The sequence below is a fragment of the Corvus brachyrhynchos genome, unplaced genomic scaffold (assembly GCF_000691975.1).
Source record: "Corvus brachyrhynchos isolate BGI_N302 unplaced genomic scaffold, ASM69197v1 scaffold80, whole genome shotgun sequence".
Lineage (NCBI taxonomy): Eukaryota > Metazoa > Chordata > Aves > Passeriformes > Corvidae > Corvus > Corvus brachyrhynchos.
In genome coordinates, this window is record NW_008236769.1 from 9781454 (window position 1) to 9801699 (window position 20246).

Below are 20246 nucleotides of genomic sequence, written 5' to 3' on the forward strand. Positions count from 1 at the left end.
AGAGAGCCTTTCATGAAACCGAGGTGCTTTCTACATAGAAATACATCTTCCAACATCTTTATCCTTCTCAAGCTAACTGTTAGTTGACTTTTTTATTGAAAGTTAACAGATGCCTTGTGCAGCTATGAATAAATCAGAGGTATATAGATCCTACAGGTCTCCTTACACAGTAGGTCCCACCTGGTCACACACCACTATGAGAGGTGCAGGGTCTCTGGTGCTCTGTGTGAGTAGCTGCTGCCATGGCAGGTTGCTGAGGTCTCTTTTTAGGGTCCACTGTGGTTTATATAACAGGTAAGAACCACTTTGTGCACTTGAGAACCATCAGAGTTTGTGTGCCCAATAAAAATGTTTGTTGAAAATCAACAAGATGTTCAAGTTTGAAATGTAATTATACTGTTGGGGGGAAAAAGAAGTTGTTCTGATCACTGCTAACTCTGGAAATAATATTTAAAAGACATTTTGTATTGACTAGATGGTGTCTATTGTGTCTCAGTGAGTGATGGCTTTTTACAGTGCTGCAGTGTAGCTTGTTCTTGCTGTACAGCTCATGAGTACATCAGAAATACAAGGTAGTCACCTAATTACAGAGCAGGTACAGTGTTATTAGTGATGCATGTCTCAAAATGGAGCCATAATTATGTATGAAGATCACTCCAAGAAATACTTAATTGCATCACTTATTGCTAACAACTTACATCTCCCAGCCTGCTGCTGAGTGATAACAGCAGTTCCTCCCCACACACTCCTGGGTCGTATAAAGTGCTAAATCTCTGCCAGGACTGGGATTGAGGAAAAGAGTGTGTTTGTATCAAGGACTCAGATATAGCTCTTCAGAAAAATACATTTTGTCCAAAGCTGGGTGGGACTGTTAACTCGATTTTTATTGCTCCAAAAATGTCCTCTCAAAAGCAAAATTTCACCCAATGATTTTTGATATTCTTTGGGTTTTTTTCCTAGTTTTGAAATATCTCAGATATGAAGCGAGTTATAAGCCTCTGCAGTTATAAAATAGACCATACATTCTTAACAAGGGTTTTAAAAACTCTATGGAAAACTTATAAAATTTTGTATTCATAGTCACATATGGTTTACTGTAATTTCTTGGTGTAAATTTTTTTAAAAGAAACTAAAAAGGTCATATTTTTAATTTACAGTTTCTGTAGAATAGTCATGAACAAAAGAGATCCATACTTAATTTATCACATTTTGAAAAATACCCTCAGATTCTTAGTTCAAGTTTCAACTCTATGACGTGTATTAAGGTAGGCTATAAGACCTTTTGAGGCATTAATATAACCATATTTATAGAACAACTTGGGGCTGAATTCCATATTATTAACATACAGTTTGGTGGGGATTTTTATTTAAAACTAAAACAGGTGAAAATAAATTAACAATTTGAGGGTTTTGTTAAATTTAAAACTTAAATAGGTAAAAATAAATTTATCTGGTATACAGCTTGTTTATACTTGTTCTTAAGAAATAAGAATTTTTGTGATTGAAGAGGAAAATATTGTATATACATGGACTGGAGCCTTTGCTTATTGCCTTTGGACCTGCTGTAAGGATGTCTTGTCTTACAGATTTCCTTCTGCTTGACTGTTTCCCTAATTTTTAATTCACATGTCTATGAATTGAATATAACACCCACTTTCTGGAAATTGGAAACTTCAGGAGTATTTTAGGATGTGTACATATACAAAAGCATAAACACACATCTATATTTACAACACAGATAGACATTCACAATTAATCCCATAACCTCACTTCTCAGTTTGTTCTGGAAGCTAGACCGTGTCTTTAAACAACAGCCTGGGGAGAGAAAACAAACAAATAGAACCTGGTGGCCATCCAGATGCCTTCTCAAAGAGTTTGAGCAGTGGGGAGAACCTCCCTGCACAGCTGACAAAATAGATGATCCGACAGTGAGAGCTGCATCCTTAGATCTTACATCTGGGAAAGTACTGTGGGTCCTGAGACCCCACATGCAGCAACCCAGTGTCTGTTCTGAGGGTAAAGGCATGGGTGGTATGGGGGAGCCCTGTGTTTTCTCCCAGACCGGACTCAGCAACCTGGAAAAGGAGATATTTCAACAAGCTTTTGCTGGCAATTAGCCTAAGCAGGGAAAAGGTGCCTCTAGCTTTTTACCAGATGTATTCATGAAAAAAAGGTGGGGGAAATATTTGAATTTCATTTTAAAATGACTTAATGGCAACACAAAAAAAATTATTTCTTCTAAACTACAGAGTTTTTTCTAATATAGTACCACTAGAAGTTAATTCATTTAAACCACTTTCAGGTTTGTGTGTCCCTGAAAATCTGTTATGTCAAGGAGTGAAAAAAAATCAAAAGGGAAAATCTCTGCTAGAGTGAGGGAAGCAGAGGCTCCTCGACTCACACCACTCTACAGAGGTGAGCTTTTGTTGCACATCTGAGCCCCTATATATCAGTGGCCTAAGGAAAAAAGTAGGTGATTGAGTGGAGCAGGGAGGAATTGCGCTATAAGGACAGGAACTGCACTATGAAAGAGCAGTCAAATGTATAAATCTGTGTGACTGTAAAGGACACTTCTCAGCATGATGTCATGGCCATGTGTTTCTTGGCATTTTCACAAGTGGGAAAGTGCTGCTTCCTGAACTGACAATTGATCTGCTTCCCACTGTTAATGTTAGCATGCTTGGGACTTTTCAGCTGACTTGGTGGCTTTCCAATTCATAAAAATGCTTTGATTACTTTATTATTTAATCTTGATTCTGTCACCTTTAGTCATCTTGAATCTATGATTCGATAATCTTACATGGTATCAATTTAATAAATAGGCTCATTATTCTCCTTCTGCCAACTTGCTCTTCATCTCCTTGGCTCTGGCTTTTCTTCCCTTATTACCCAAACCAGTTGCTTTGCCTCCTACACTCTGCCTGGCTGCCTATTTCTTAAATTATGGTGAGACAAGCTCCTGCGTTCAATATCAGGGCCAGGCTTTACAACATCCCAGAGCATTTGTTAACGTCTGTCCCACACAGTAAGTCAAGTTTTGCCCAAAAGGCCTGGATGGGGGATGCTCTGAGAGCTGCAGTGCTGCCAGAGCAGGACTGGGGATACTCTGTGCTCAGGTGCTCTGTGGGCAGGAGGCAGGGCCAGCACCCTGCCAAAAAAGGTTTGATTCCTGTTTAAAGGCAAAGTCACTAGGCATGGAAAAAAGCACTTTTCAAAAGCAGTTAGGATGGTCATACTTGGGAGATATTCACATAGGGATCGTTACTTATTACTTCTTTCATCCTCTCTACCCACACATTTCCTGGCTCTGACAAAGTTCAGTTTCCTTCTCCAGACCAGGGAATGGAAGAACAAACCCAGAAAATACAAAGATTTTTTTTTAGCATATTCAAAACAATGCATATTCCCTACCCCTGGAATTTTACCTGATTTTTTTTTCTGAACATTTTACATGTTTTCCTAAGGAAATGCTCTCATGCTACTTGTCTCTAATTTCCCATCTAATAAATTTAGTTTCAACTAAAAATAAAAGAGAAGTCTTGGCCATAGTTAAGATCTTACTAGTTCTATTAAAGAGAGTGAGGAGAGATAGTCTAAATTACTGTCTCCAGTGGGGAAAGATTGGCAGAAGGTCATCCTGTCATATGTTGTAGGTCAGCCAGCACAGCCATACTTCCCTGCATGGCTCGGAGAACAGCTGGGCTGCCTTACAGGCTTAGGCACAGCACCAGGCTCTCCAGGTGCTATGGATTTATATCCAACCACCTTGGGTGTTATCAAGAAAAACCCAGGAACTTCTAATATCAATAAATAGGAATAGAACAAAGTATTAAAATCTAGTGTAAGGAATAGAAAATTGGTAACAGTTTTGAGGGGGAAAATGTCAAGTTAGAGAAGCAGGAACATTTTAGCTGTTGATATTTATTTTCTCTGTGCTTATGCCCCTTTGCAAACAATTGTTTTTTAAAGACTGCTATTCTTGTTTTAAAGTATGTATGATTCTTGCCAATGTCTTTTAGCTGCTTTAAAATTTTCCATTTGTACCCAGCTACTAGAAACCAATGGTGCCAAAAGATGGTCAGACACAGAAGGTTGTGTTTATTATTACAGCAAGAGTAATAGATTTATAGAGAGAAATAAAAGTAGTAAAGACTTGAACTATAAAAAATTACAAATTTTCAGTGGAGGTAACATTTTCCTGGGTGGATGATAACAAGGAAGAAATGTACAAAGAATTACACAGGAGACTCCATATTTGTGAGGATTACATATATATCTAGGAGAACTTCAAAAACAATTTTCCTGGAGACCATGAAATATCTAAATAACAGTGACCACTAGTTGGGAAAAAGGTCAAGGATTCATGAGTAATTTAGATCAGACCATCAGCACTGAGTTGAGTGAATGCTGTTCGGTTCAGGTCTATGTGGTGTGCCATGAGTGCACCCCTGCTCTCACTGCCCATCACGTGCATGAAGTGGATGTCCAGGAGGCTCCACAAACACACAGTTTCTACACCTGTACCCTTAAACATGTTACAGACAGAAAATTCTTTCTAATCCTAGCAGTGAGTTGACCCTGAAAGGGTCAGAGCCACAAAACCACAGCGTAGCATGGGAGGAGAGGCACAGACTTCAAGGACATCACCAGTGCTCAGACAGCTGCAACAACAGGAAACTTGTCAGGTGAAGATAACCAGAACCACCTCAGTGAGTAGGCACTTTTCATGCTGCACAGCACGGCAAAACCCCAGTAACCTGCCTGCCAGTCTGACCCAAGGGGAAACTCCTGTTGCTGAAAGCTTAACTGGTTTGGAAAGGACTAATGAGCCAGACTCCTTGCCCAGTGCAATGTAGTATAAAACTTTCCAGGATCAGTATGAAAACCATTGTCAAGCGGTGTTTTGTCTAAGTTATCACTACTCTGTTCCCTTTTTTTGTTTATTTCTTCTGTTTCTCTCAGATGTGGTCATCTGCATTATTTTTGCAGGAAATAGTGTCTTCCTGTGCTTTGTTTACATTGCTGAAGCACACAGGTAAACTATTGACCCCGTGTTTCCGCTAAGATGTGCTTTTATCTATAATGCTGACTTGAATGGATACATTTGAGGAATTCTATCTTAAAAAGGTATCATAACAAAGTGTTTTACTGACATATCTCAAGTCCACTGATTTCTTGTGAATACTAACTCTGTCTATTACTTCTGGAGTTTTGTTGGTTTTAATCCCAACCTTGGGTCCGTTCCTGTGAGAATTAAAACCCAGCATTTGAAAGTTTCACCAAAAAATTGTGGGGTTCTTTTTAGTTTGAGGGATACAGTAAAGAATGTGATCACAATGCGGACACAGCTTCAGAGCTGAAATACAAGGATTATTAAAGAGTGTTGAGGAACAAAACCGTGGAAAAATGCAATAAAATGTTGCTGTACTAAACACATATAAAATCCAGCAGCAATTAGCATATCAAACAGATATGGAACTTCCTGAAAATGGGGAGCACACAGCTTCTAATAATAGGTCATGAATATAAATGACCAAGGAACAAACATTTCACAAGGATAAATTGAGATTTCAAAATTTGTCTCCATTTTGATGAGTCTTGAAAGTAAATGTTATTATTTGTGATTTTTTTTTTAAGAGAAGGTGGAGGAAGAGAATTTCACCTGTAGTGTCATTCAGGTCGGATCAGTGATATATGAAATTAAACATTAAATGTAATCAGGCAGAAGAGAAGTCTAAATATCTCTCTTCCATCTTATATGAGACCTCAATCCCAGCAGAGAAAGGAGAGGATGACTTTCTACCTGGGAAAGCTAAAGATAGAAAACCTTGATGACCTTCTTGCTTGAAAATCTTGTCAAAACAGACACAACCCTGCCAACAATTTTGCTTTAGTGTATTGATACTTTCTAGTGGTCACCGAGTCACAGACTCACAGACTCACAGAATGTTTGAGGTGGAAAGCGACCTCTGTTCAAATAGGGCCAGCTAGAGCCAGTTGCCCAGGACCACGTCCAGATGGCATTTGACTGTCTCCAAAGATGGGGACTCCACAACCTCCCTGGACAACCTATGTCAGTGTTCACAATGTCACAATAAAAAAAAAAGTTTCATGATATTCAGAGGGAATCTCCCGTGTTTTGTTTCTGTGTATTGCCTCTTGTCTTGCTGTCACTGGGCTCAATATTCCCAGCATCCTCCCTTCAGGTACTTATGTATATTGATAGAGTTCCCTAAGCCACCTTCTCCTCAGGCTGAACAGTCCCAGGTCGCTCAGACTTTCCTCAAAGGAGAGGTGCTCCAGTCACTTTAACATCTTTGTGGCCCTTTGTTGGATTCTCTCTGGGCTGTCCACATCTCTCTTGCAGTAGGGAGCCCAGAACAGGACACAGAATTTCAGGTGTGGCCTCACCAGAGCTGAGTAGAGGGGAAGGAATTTTGTCTTATGGAGCTCAGGATAAAATTTGCCCCCTTTGCAGCAGGGGCACTTTGATGGCTCATGTTCAATGTGGTGTTCATTAGGACCCACACATCTGCACCTGAATCTTTAAGCACCATTATCATCTCCTCAATATCTTCTCTTCTAACCAAGACACTGTGAAACTGGGTATTGGTTAGCATTTGTGTCAAAACCTCTTTCTGCTGCTCTGGGAAGTTAAAGAGATAGAAAGTGATTACTTGTACCTTCATTTCAAGCACAACTTATTCATGCTGCAAGGGTGGTTCAAAGGGAACTTGGTGAAATTGTAAGTGAAGTCCATTACTTTAATTGCATGCTGATAATGAACCACTGCATGGAGGTAGTTATAGTAATTTTAAGAGCCAGAGTAGTTTAAAAAGTTGCTCTTGCAAAACTATCCTGCTAAACTATCTTCTTTTTAATCTCCTCTTGCAAGAACAGCAGCAGTTCTCAGCCAAGTAGTTGTGCCCTGTCAGAATTCTGACCTTACATGCACTCAGTTATCAGGGGATTATTTCATTATTTTTACCCTGTTTTAACCCATGCTGCTCAAAATTACCTGTGAAGCACAGTCCTGTGGAATTAGTGTGCAGTTTGCTTCATCTTCCCTGCAGGGACCACTGAAGTTACGACAATCTTTTCTAGTACTACTGATGAGAGACAAAAGCACCTTTGATGAGATTTTTTTTTCCAAACATGGACCCTTGTGATTACCTGTTTGCACAGCAGATGGAAAAAAAAAAATACATCAGGAATGGTTGCATTTCTTCCTGTGAGGTTATGAAACATTATTATGAGTTGAAATGATTCCAGGATCCAGTGGACAGTCCATTTTCTTCTTCTAGCATAGCTGAGAAGTAACTGATAGGGAAAGGCTAGGAAGAATAACTTGCTTTGCAGATGTAGTTTCTTTTTTTGATGCAAGCATGTTTTTCAGCAAGTCACAACAGGACACCAATGGAAACTGGGTCCCTAAATGCCTTTGTAAATCAAAGCGAAACTGTAAGCGAAAGTTAATGGGTTCCATGCTTAAATATGCATGTCTCTGAAAATTTCCCTCACCAGCCATTCTAATATAAATATGTGAAGGGAAAACTGAGGATGTGGCATATTTAGAGTTCAGTAAAGCACTTGGCAGTGCGTTTCATGAAATCTTACTGCTAAATTAATTCAGATTGGCTTGGATAGCAGCATACTCATGTGGGCTGGAAACTGCCTGGTAAATTGTAAACATGTGGCAGTGATAAAGAGTCTTCCTTCTACAGTGTTGACGATATGTGCCTAATGGCATATACTGTAGGGACTGCAACTAACCACATCTCATTGTATTATGAGTAAAAACATCTTCAATATTAGCTGGAAAGACAGACCCAAATCTGGAAAAACTGAAATGTATATATAGCTCTCCAGAGACTGATTAATCTTTTTGAAGTCTAGAGATCAGTAGTACCAAAAAAATTATAAATATAGGGCTAAGAGATTAGAAATGAAATTAATTTGGACAGGAAAAAACCTAAACAAAGCAAAAGAAAACAATAATTAAAACACCCAAGGAACCTAAAAATAATTTTAAAAAATGCAGTGAGGGAAAAAAGACTAGAAAGGTGTAAAGATTTATTGACAATAATTAAGAAGTTCATTATACAAAATCTTGCAAGATGATACAAGAAAAAAATAAACCAGCGACTTCAGAATGTGTATATAAAGAATATACAAAGTCATGATGTAATGGACTAATATTGTTATGATGTTAGCTACTAACTGTGCTGTCAGAATTATTTCACTACTATTGCTTGAAATCATCTTCTTTCTCCTGTGGAACATTAAAAATCGAACGTCTCTTCTGTTGTATGGTGGTGGAACAGCAGTTTGGACAGTGAGGCTCTGAGCCAGCTCTTGCCATTGCAGAGATAGAAAGTAACAGAGATGCCTTTTCCCTCTAGCTCCTAGGTGGCTACATCCTTCCTAAGGACTGCAGTGCTCACATTACCCCAAACACATCCAAGGAAATTCAGAGAAGTAAAACAAACAAACTGACCGGTTCTTGACTGCTGAAATGGCCAAACCTGCAGAATTTTCTGAAGAATAAGTGTTAGATATTCTCCTCCTTTAAAATACTTAGAGACATTTTATTCCATTACATGCTCACTGAAATACAATGAAAAACCTAAGAGTAAAAATAAAGATTATTTTTATTTTTATAACCTATATATTTGAGAGTTTCCTCAGAATTCAAAATATGTATTTTGCAAACAGAAACAAAATCCCTGGACTAAGGAGCATGTTAATTAAGAGTCATTCTACAATCATTTCACTGCAGTTTTATGCTGACACAGCCTTAAGATATGTCAATTTTTCCATAAGAGACTCCCAAATGTTAAATCTTCAGCTTGTGGTAAATCTGGGTTCCTCTAAAGTGAAACAGGAGTTATTTACAAAATACTGGATAAATAGATGGATTCCACTGATAACTGGTAACTGTGTAGCATGACATAAGAAAAGACATTTTATATATTTGAGCTCATTAATCTTATTTCACCATGTACAAAAACTTGTTACATCTTTGTCTTGGGAGTTCTATAGCAACTACAAAGGATGCAGCCTTTTACCATCAAAAAATTGTGTTAATGCTGGCAGATATTTCACTATAAACTTTACTGATAGGTATTGGAGATGCTTCTGCTTCCTTTTTAAAAGGGAGGAGAAATGTAGGTGTAATCTGATGTGAGGTCTTTCTGGTAGGTGACTTCAAATGTTCTGTTTCTATTGTGATGAAAGGAATGCACCAAGTGGGTTCAAAACTCAGTTAATGAGAAATGCTATAGCCAATACGGTATCTTGACCTATTATGGCCTTTTTTTGTTAACTTCTAACTGTTTCTTTCCCCGTCCTCCACCCAAATCTCAACCATCTGGTGATAGGGTACAGCGCTTACCAGTTGGTATTTGGATATTCATATACAATTTCATAACAAACAAACCACCAATGTATTCATCTTGACCAAATGGTTGTGAAGCAGTTTTGGAACTGAAATTTAATCTGAAAAAAAAAGCAAAAAAAGAGTGCCTAGATTGGTCTACTAATTAATGCAACATGCATTTATATAACAACACTATTAATTCTACTCGTTTTTTTCAGATATGTGGACAACAAGCACATGCCATGGCCAATTTATCAATTTGCTTTTAGTCTGGACTGGCAAGGCATAAAGGGTTTTTGTTAATCATCGTCCATTAATGCTTAGCCAGCTGAAAAGAACTCTGAACAGGACACCCCTTGCTTTGCAGCACTAATGCTATAAATTGAGTGTAATTAAAGGCAGTCAATGATGAAAAAACTGTATGCTGGGATGCTGCAATTTATTCACAGTGTACCCCACTATATGCATTCTCAGAGGGAAAAAAGATTTAAAATTCTGATTTCTGGGGGTTTTTTTTCTGTTACTTGTATCATCCAAGGACATAGGAAAGTGCTAGCAAAAAAAAATTAAAAGGATAAATCAAACTGCAGAAAAATAATAATAAAAAAAAAAACAAATAAGCAACTAAACCAAAACAGCAAAACCCTCAAACTGGACCACTTAGACATTATTTTTCTCAGTTACATAGATTCTTCTACCACATTCAACATTTTGGGTTTAAACATTTTTTCATCATTTTGTTTTCATGGAGGGTTTAGGTTGTTTTTTAGTTTAGTTTAGTTTTGTTTTTGTTTTTGTTTTGTTTTGTTTTTGCTATTTAAAACAAAGGAACATACTATCTGTTTAACCAGAAATGATGGTTGGTCTTTTTCTGTGGAGACCTGCTTGAAAAAATCAGGTACATGCTTAGTCACTCCAGTTTAATCTTCCTGAGTGCCTTTGGGAACCAGGAACCTGAGGCTTCAGCAGAGCTGCTGGGCTCAGCTCTGCCAGGAGGCTGCACAGCCAGCTGACCCAAGGAGAAGAAAAGGGAATGGCTACAGGCTGATCCCCTGCCTGTGAGAGAGGGGGAGACACCACCCTTGGGTCTGCATATTGTTCTGCCACTACCTGAAATCATCAGGAATTTAATCAGATCCAAATAAAGAAAACTGGGTTTGCCCCAGTTTCAAGATGGGATGAAAATAAAATTTATCGATTCGGAAGCTTCCACATGCCTCCATCATCCCCTAAGATATCTGAAAAATGCTGGTCTTATAAAACAGTGCACACTGGTTTTTTGAGCAGAAACTCTTGTTTGAGTTTACAGGATTGCTCCTCACACCCTGCAGAAACATCCTGCATGTCACTTATATTCAGAAACATAATTCAGAAAATCTGAATGTAGAAATGGCCAGATTTCAATCATTACTTTAATAAAAGTTTTGTTTTCTTGTTTGGGGTTTTTCTGCAACAGCATAATAAGGTTGTCAGTTTTTATTTGTGAGCTAGTTATTATACAAGTCAATTTACATAAAAGGCTATTTTAAGTTGAGAAATACTATCATATTATTATGTTTCTTAGAGAATACCATGGGAAATTGGGTCTGGTCTGCCATATATAATACTTTGATCAGGGATTTAGGAGATAACATAAGATCACTGACAAAAGCTTCATCTCAAAAAGAAAATGGAGACAAGTAACAATAAAGAGGAGTGGTCTATGGCCTAGAGTGGTCCAGATCAGTCAGCTAAATAAAAAAGAAGTGTGCAGTATATGCTTTAAAATAGCCAGTGTAAAATCATACCTGTAGGGCCATTTAATTTACCTTATGTTGAAAAGAAGGACCCCTCTGATCTCAGGAAGTGAGTGCTGCACCATGAATTTCCACATTACTTTCCATCTGTGCCAGAAGCCACAGATGCAAACAAATGTTGTTTAATATAAACCTTCATTGAATAACAGATAATTTTGCTCTATAATCAGTGTGGTGGGTATTACCTGTGAGTGCATCTGGAAGGCAGCGCTTGATTGTGATTTCCCCATTAAAGACATGATGAACTGGAGAGGGCTCAAATTAAGTACTGGAAATTGGTGGACTTAATCTGTCCACTAAGAGTAGTAGAATTTAGATTACTGGCTCTTTAATCTGGTGGAGAAATGTATAAGACATCCCCAAGCTGAAGTTAATTCTGAGCACATGCAGTTCAGATATGAGCCATACCTTTGCTAGCAGTGAGAGAAATGAGCCAGGACAAATATGGTAGGTCCCCTGCAACAGATTCCCTGCATAAGACTTTTTTTTGTCATCAAGTTTGAATCTTTATTCATGCTGTAGTACAAACAAGATAATTGCATACCCATTTCTGAAAGAATGTCAAAATAAATTATCACAGCTGTTCCCTTTACTTGGTTTGATGATCTATAAATCCTCTTAATATACCTTGATTATTGATTTTTAACATTAGCTAATAAAAAACAAAACAACACAACTTTCAAGGCTATGAATAAACCTATTTAAAGTTAGCAGACACCTTGCTTTTGCATACAATTATACAATATAATTGGAAAGGAATAGCACATACATAATCTCAAAGAACACAGAGAATTTTACAAAATGAACTTAATAGCTGTTCCTGGGACATTTTTACTAGATATATCCATTCATAAACAATGAGAAATGCTGACTTGAATGAGCATGTTTGAGGAATTCTACCTTAAAAAGATATCAGACCTATGTGTTTTACTGACATATCTCAAGTCCACTGACTTCTCATGAAATTCAGTTTCATGTATACTTACTCTGTCAATGACTTTGGGGGTTCACTGGTTTTAATCCCAACCTTGGGTCCATTCGTGAGAGAAACTAAAGCCCAGCATCTGCAAGTTTCACAAAAAAAAAATTGTGGGGTTCTTTTTAGCTTCTTTAGGTTCTTCACAGTAAAGAATGTGATAAAAATGAGGATGCAGTTTCAGAGAGAAAACACATAATGCTGAAATACAAGGGTTATTAAATAGTGTTGAGAAAAAATTCCATGGAAAAATGCAAGGACAGGTTGCTGTACTAAACAAATATAAAATCTATTCATAATTAGCATATCAAACACATAAGGATCAGATATATTAGAAAAAGGCAGAATTTTTACCCTGGATTACTCAGGCAGATCTAGGAATTAAATCCAAATTTTTCTATCTTAGGCTTTCAACTTAATTAGCTCAACTAGTAAGTGAGCTCTTCCAAATCCTTGAACATTTTTTGTGGGGATTAAAGGCATTTCTCAGATTATTTTTTACCTTTTTTTGAAACTGCTGTGTCAAAAATACAAGAAGCTGAGTGTGTATTGGAGTGGCAAGGAGAGTTCACTGTAGCTCTACACACTAATTTCCCAGAACAGCTCTGTGTATGACTACACATATGAGAACAGCATATTTTTACTTGCTTAACTCATAGCATGAAGCTGGATGATGACTACAAAGCTCTGCTTAGCTGTTTCCAAGACTACTGCTATGTTAATGAAAACAATTATCCGTGAAAGAGACAAAATTCTAAATGCCCTTAAGAGGCACAAAAATTATCTGAATTACAGAAAAAAAAAAATCAGAATTCAGAATAAATTATTAATTTGTAACACATTTCCAAAGAAATTGCAGAGGTTACAAAACTCGAGGGACCTCATCGGCATAAGGAGGGAAAAATGTTTTGAGAATAATTGATTTGCACTGGGCTCACAAGGTAAGAGTTGGGGTACTTCTGAGGAGGTGTGAGTGGTGAGGTGCAACAGAGCTTCAGCTGCAGGTAATCTCCCAGAGCCCTTGTGTGAGAAGGAGCTCGTGGCATTTCTTCTCTCCCTGCCTGAGAAAGACCTTCATTCCCATCTTCCTGCATGGGACCAAGGTTTGAGGAAGCAGCATGCAAAAACCCCTGCGTGGCAAACAAGCAGAAGTCCAGCCCAAGGGTCACTCAGCCTCTGCCGCCACAGATACTGGTCAGGGCAAGGTTACTCCATCTTATTGTTTGGGGCAAGAGAACCCTTCCTGCAGTCTGCCCCACAGATGGGCAAAGGCAGCTGTAGGAGGTGTAGGAGCAGCGGCTTTAGAAAGCCACTATTTCCACTTGTGCTTTGGTTCCCCATTCCTATGAATTTCTGAAGATCTTACTGACTTTGACAGCATTTATTTGTGGAGGGGCTCCCTGCAGGACTGGGGAAAAACTTGTCCCGTTTTCTCCAGATGAAAGCCCATCCCAGCTAAGGATAAGAGTGAGACTCAAGGAGGGGCATAAATATTTTACTTCTGTGCTTCTGGAGGGAGATTGGGCCTGTCTTCCTGCATATTTGGAGGGGATGATTGGGGGCTACGTGTTATTATTGTTCCTAAGCAACTCATTTGCTGTGGCAACCCCTGCTATGCCAGTGCACAGAGTTTGCATTATACAGTGTTAATTTTGTCCGGGCAGTTTCTTGATTTTCTTTCCTTACCCTACTGAAAGAGGAGACTTTTGGTCTTGGTTTTTTTAATACACTCAGTGAAACACACAGCGAAAGGTGCATGATAATAGAGGCTCCAAGATAGCTGTGCACTCGTAGTAACTTGTGTTCACATTTAAAAGCCTTAGTCCCTGAGTGTTTCTATGAAAGCAGCATAGTGCAGGCCTATTTATTACCTGCCAATTCCATTTCTTAGAGTGGAGTTGCCTCTGAGCCAGAGTATTTTCTGCAAAAACATGTTCCTGCGGATGGATGTGGGGGCGGGTGGATGTGTGGGTAGGCAGGGTAAAAGGATGGGTGTGATGGGAGGACAGTGCCTAGATATTGCTGTAGAGAATATCCTGGCTATTTATTCCTCAAGGCAGATGGTGCCAGTTGATTACCCTCACCAATAGAGGCTGTACCTGTTAGTGAGGGTGTGAAGAAACATCTCTGCAGTGAGGGGCTGAGGAAAGGCAAACTAAGGTACTCAAGCAAGATTCTGCTGCAGAAAGATTAATGTGTGAAGGTTAAAGGGCTGGGGCTGGGTGAAGTCTGTACAACACAGAGCTGTTAGCCTGAATTACAGGCACTGCTCTGCTGCACGTCCATGAGAAGATAAGTTATGCCCACCCTGTCAGAGGGGATTTTCAGGGCCCAGAGGCACAGTGCCATAATGCCAGGGAAAATTGTCCTGCTGCAGCCACTCTGGCCATGTGTGAGTTCAAACCGAGGTGACTTGTCCAGCCCAGCTTTCTCTGCTCTTTTGATTCAGCATCTGCTTAAACTGCTCCTGAGCTTAGGATAGAGCTCTCGTCTGTGTGCTTGTGCTCCTTCCTCCGCTCCTTCCTCCATCCCAAGGGCTTTGTGCACCTGTCCCTGAGCAGCTCAGCACTGATTCCTGGAAAATTAGCCCTTCCACTGCACAAGGTGGGGTTAATTTTTTCTTGATGTGCTTGCTGAGAGTGGTCTCTGTAATAAATAACTATAATCAAAATGGCCTCATCATAGAGGCTTCATACTGTTTCTACAGTCTTATGTTTGATTGCTTTCATTTCCACTGCGTTGGTTTTCCCAGTGGCTTTAAGAGACTTATCTTGGATTTGCACTGACTCAGGGAAAACAAAATCAAACCATCTTTGTAAGATGTGGGGGAGATTTTGAACAAGTAAAGCAGGAAAAGGAGAATTTCAATAGTACAGCAAAAGAACACATGCTGGTTTTTCATGTGTTGGCTCCTGGAACTTCACTGCAACACTAAATAAATTGCCTCAGCAGTTTCTGAAAAATGCCATTTAATGTTTACTGGCCCCTGGAAGTGCTAAACATTGTCACATTTGTTGAAAATGCCAGTAAAAGGCTCCTGAGAATTTCATCCCCATGCCTGAAGCTTTGATAAGTTTTATAACAATCTGGTGTAGTACAGCATTTCTAGTAAGACCTACTGTGTTTGTGAGGCACTGAAAAATAGCAAAAAAATACACTTTAATCTTTATTCCTGTCAAGTTAAAAATTTACTGATAAACCAAATCCTTAAAAAGAGACAAAACAGATGAAAATGGAAGGAGGCTATATGCGCTCCCATGTTCAGTAGGATTCCACTCACCATCTTATTTTTCTGCAGACTACAGAAGAATTGTACCTTCATAAAATATAAAATTCTGGTTATAGACCAAGTCCTGAATATTTAATTAAATCAGAAGTAACTCTATTGTAGAACCAGTCTGGGGAAAGAACTGACATAGTTTGGATATTTTGAAGAACTTGTACCTGAGTTATGAAAAACAGAGATTCAAGTACCTGTGCCACTTGCTTGAGGCAACAGTGCTCCTCTACTAATATTTCAGACTTGCATCATAGTTGTAAAGCTTCATGGTGTAAAAGCTAGTTAGTGTTTGCTTACTTCCTGACACAAACTTCACTGAAATCAATATATTTTGCTGCTCAGTAAAAAAAAAGAATAGCATATTTTTGCCTTCACACTTTTGCATTGTACTCTAGGAAAAAAAAACTTAAACAAACAAGCCAGACAGCTTGATTCCAAAGCCAAATTTTGCAATCTAGAATTCTGTTTCTACCTGCTGCTTCATGTTGAAGAAGAGGAAGAAGACAAAATGAAATAGTGTGAGAAAGAGGAAGTGTTGACACACATCCATACATAACTATTTTTAGAGTTGTATGTCAACTGAAACTAGCTTGAGTTTCTGTGAATGTTTTTTTTCCTGTCATCTTCCAGTATTTGTGCACTTCCATTTCCATTAAGAATATCAAGAATAGAATCATAGAATCACTTAGGTTGGAAATGACCCTAAAGATCATCGAGTCCAGCTGTTAACCCAGGACTGCCAAATCCCCACTATACCACGTCCCTCCATGTCACATCTACATTTAAAAGATATTTAGAGGTCTTTTAAATACCTCCAGGGATGATGTGTCAACCACATGCCTGGGAAGCCCATTTCAAAGCTTGACAACTCTTTTTGTGAAGAAATTATTCCTACTGTACAATCTAAATGAACTTGAGGCTGTTTCCTCTCATCCTGTTACTTGTTAGCTGGGAGAAAAGATTGATGCCCTACAACTTCTTTTCAGGTACTTGTAGAAAGTGATAAGGTTCTCCATGTGTCTCATTTCCCCAGGCTAAACAACCCCAGCTCCCTCAGCCACTGCTTATAAGATTTGTGTTCCAGACCCTTCACCAGCTCTGTTGCCCTCCATCTTCCAAAATAAAATATTGTCTTCTGGAATAATTTTGAGATCAGTTTTTGCAGACTGTAGGAATATGTCTAGTTTGCATAAAGAGAAATATGACTCTAAAGATTTTTGCAAGTGTAGACTTTTGATACAATCTGTTGAACTTTGAGATTCCTCATTACAGTACTTTGGCAATTTTGAAGCAATTTCAGTCTGCAGAACTGTGGCATGGTTGAGCTTCATATTTCTGCTCCAAATTTTTCCCCTGAAAAGTAGAGGCCTAGTGAAGGAATATGTGGGCTTTACACACGTGGAGTTTTCCTTCTTTCCATTTTAGGAAGATCTTTAGGACAAAGTTATTCCACAGGTGGTAAATGTGCCTACTGGAATTCTGCAACAGGAACAGTCTTTCAGAATTGTATTGTACTGATGAGTCAGGATTCACATCTTTTCTTTAGAGACTAACAGGATGTCACTTGTACATAATACTACTATCTGCTTGCTTATTTGTCTTATTTTTCCAGAAAGAATAAAATCTGTATTAGTGTAGTAGCCCTGCTTGTTCAAAGACACTATAGTTCAAATCCTAGTAAAATAGGCCTCTGAAAAGAAAGAGGGAATGAAAAAGAGCAAAAGAATAATAATTTTAAAAAGTTGCTCTTGAGACTTGACAGACTCTGACTTCACTAAAGCTTCATTAGCTAAATGTAATGTGACAACAACACACCTGCAGCCACTGTGGTAGTGAGAAGATATTTCTCTGTGAGAAGATATTTCTCTATGCTTGTCAGGAACTATGAGTACCAGATATATTTACAGGACATACTGAAAAATCTCATGGGTATTAACCAGTCTTACTCACTTTTGAAATGGGTCACATTTTAGCAAGTGCCCCAGAAGTGAAAAGCTTTTTTTGTAACATCTGTTCCATGAGTCATTCCATTTCCCCCATGTTGGTTAATATAATTTAATTTCCCTCTCATCACCTGTCATAAGAGAATCTGGGAAAAAGGGTTGCTTTTCTCTGTACTTGCAAATTAATTGATATAATTCGTTTGAGGTTTCCTTCTTTCATAGTGCTTTCTTAAAATTAGAACCAAATTAAATGTGTTCCTAGCCATTGCAGAATACATTGATTAGAGCTGAACTATGGGCAGTTGTGATCTACATTGAAATTTGCATGACACATCTCTCCTGGAGTGAAACTAAAAAATGAATTTGGATCTTACCCTATTCTTTTCCAATAAATACAGTCCATTCACCATTAAATCCAGTAAGTTGTGGTCAATATTTAGAACAGATCAGTGTGTACGTTTTTGAATGATGCAGCTACTAGAGTAAAAGTCTCAAGTACTTACCTAATCTGTGTTAACTAAACAGTCTATGTTTATGACAGGATAATTATTGGCAAGAACATCTTTAGTTTTACTTTTCTTAACTGTATTGCAGCAGTCTCCACAGTCCCCAGTTTCCACCTAGACATCATCCTTGATAAACACTGTAAGAACTTGGTTGTGAAAATATGTGTGTTAGAGTATGGCTGCTGTGAGCATTTGCAATGATAGAAGCATCTGTCTGCTTATCTATGAAAAAGTAACAGGAGTACATGTGTTTTCAGGGGCTAAGGAGGCACTGCCCACCTTTGCAAGCCCACCACAGCAAGTCTGAGCCTTCTGGTTTCACACAGGCTTCCAGCCTCATAAACTGAAGGTAAGACTGAAAGGTGTCTGGTGTGAAGTGTTATGGGGTTGCTGCCTGTAAATGGGAAAGGGTCAGCAGAGGACTCGCACCCCCCGGGAAGTTATGTGCATGTTTACCTTGTCACACTAACAAAGCTCCAAAAGCAAAAGGAGAAATCCAACAATGTCATCCCTACTGGGTTCTTTGACCAGAATATTGTTGCAGGGGACCATACAACGCACTGCACATGTGAAAAATCAGGATAATTTTTCTCCCATCTTTTTGCCACTTTTTATTTTCTTGTCTTATTTCAATGTATTCTTTCTGCATCAGTATTTAGAAACAATTCATTCTTCATTTGAAAAGGTTGTATGAGAGAAATTGTAGAAGAGAGAGAGAAAGAAAGAGACAGAAGTTGTCCTCTGTCTGGATCCAAGAGGAAGCAGCTTCCCAGGTAGCTATCACAGTAAGGGAACAGCACATCTAGATTGTTTCTGTGATGATAGAAAATAGCATCTGCCCCTCCTGACACCACTACACAGGCAGCCTCTGATCCCAGATGGATAACATAAAAGCTCCATAACCTTGTGATACTGTGAAATGAAAGGTAGGTCATATATGGGTTCTGCCTAGTAGGAACTGTAAGAATTGCTGCTGTGAGAGAGCGGGAAATTGCAGAACCTTTGCTCTGTAAGGATACAGCCAGGTTCTTCCATGAGGGCTCATTTCTTCCCAACCCTTCCCAAACAGTGTCAGGTCCCTGGTGATAGAAGTGCAACAATTGAACTCTGAGAAAACTGGTATTATGCTTTTATAGATTTCTTTTCCCTCAAATGCTTGCACAAATATATATTGGATTTTTGTTCGTCAAGCATAAGCTCTGTCAAATGTATCTGTGCTGCTTTAACTTTGGAAATGACAGCTTTCTGATCAAAGAAAACATTCATTTTCTTTCCATCCTGAGGAATAGTACAGTACTGGTTTGCTTCCAAATAACACATCTCATGTCTTGTTGCTTTGCTCTTTCCTTAAGACATATCACTTACCATAGCAAGCTTTTCAATTAGGGCATGATCCAAAACTTTAACTACCCTTGGGGGAAAAAAGCCCAACAAAACCTACATTGCCTTCAGGCTCTTTCAAGCAGTTTTATGTACAGTTATTCACACAGTGGTCACACTTGCGTGACAAGGCTACAATATATACAGCATTTCCTTAGGATATTAATAGTAATTTTGAATACTAGGAAAGCTACCTTTTCTTCTCCTTTTTCTTCATGTCAGTTCTGGCGATCAGCTGTGAAATGTGACAGTAATTAGACATGGCAGCTTTTTTCTGTACCAGTGTTTTGATTCACCAAAACTTACTCTGTCTTCTCTCTTTTTTTTTTTTTCTTCCCAAATTAAAGACAAAGATTCATGGCATCTTTGGAAATTAGCCACGTGATCCACATTTCTGACAGCTGCAGAGGGGGAATTTCTGCTCTCTTTCATGTCTGTCTTTTCAGCTTTTGCCAGAATGTGGTAACAGAAAGAACCTTTCTGACCACCACGCTATCGTGTTATCAGTGTGACTGCAAAATGGTAGAGACTTTAGTTTTCCACAGAGTGTGCCAGCATTGCCCTAATGTGGACACTTGCTCAATCAGCTGGTGAGTCCAAGCAGTCAAAGCAGAGTCTCTAACAAAGAAACACCCCTCATTGCCGGCCAGCGGCAATGGGGTGGTAGTGTGAATGCCCAGAAGGCAACCATAGCAAGCGTGGTAGGGGGAAAGGGCAAGAAATCCCTCAGATGGACGGGGGGAAGCCTGCCAAGGGGAACAGACAGCAGATCTTAAACAGGTTTCGGGAACGCTGGATGCAGCCGCTGTGCTCAGGATGTGGCTGAGCACAGCGCAGGGATCAAACTACCAGTAACTCATCTCCAGGTCTGATCCTTCCTGAGCTGCACACTAGCTGAAAGTTGGGCTTCCTGCCGCTCTCGCCTGCGATCCGGGAGTGGATCAGCCCGACGCCGCGATCCCTGGCTGAGCCTGTGCCTCGCAGCC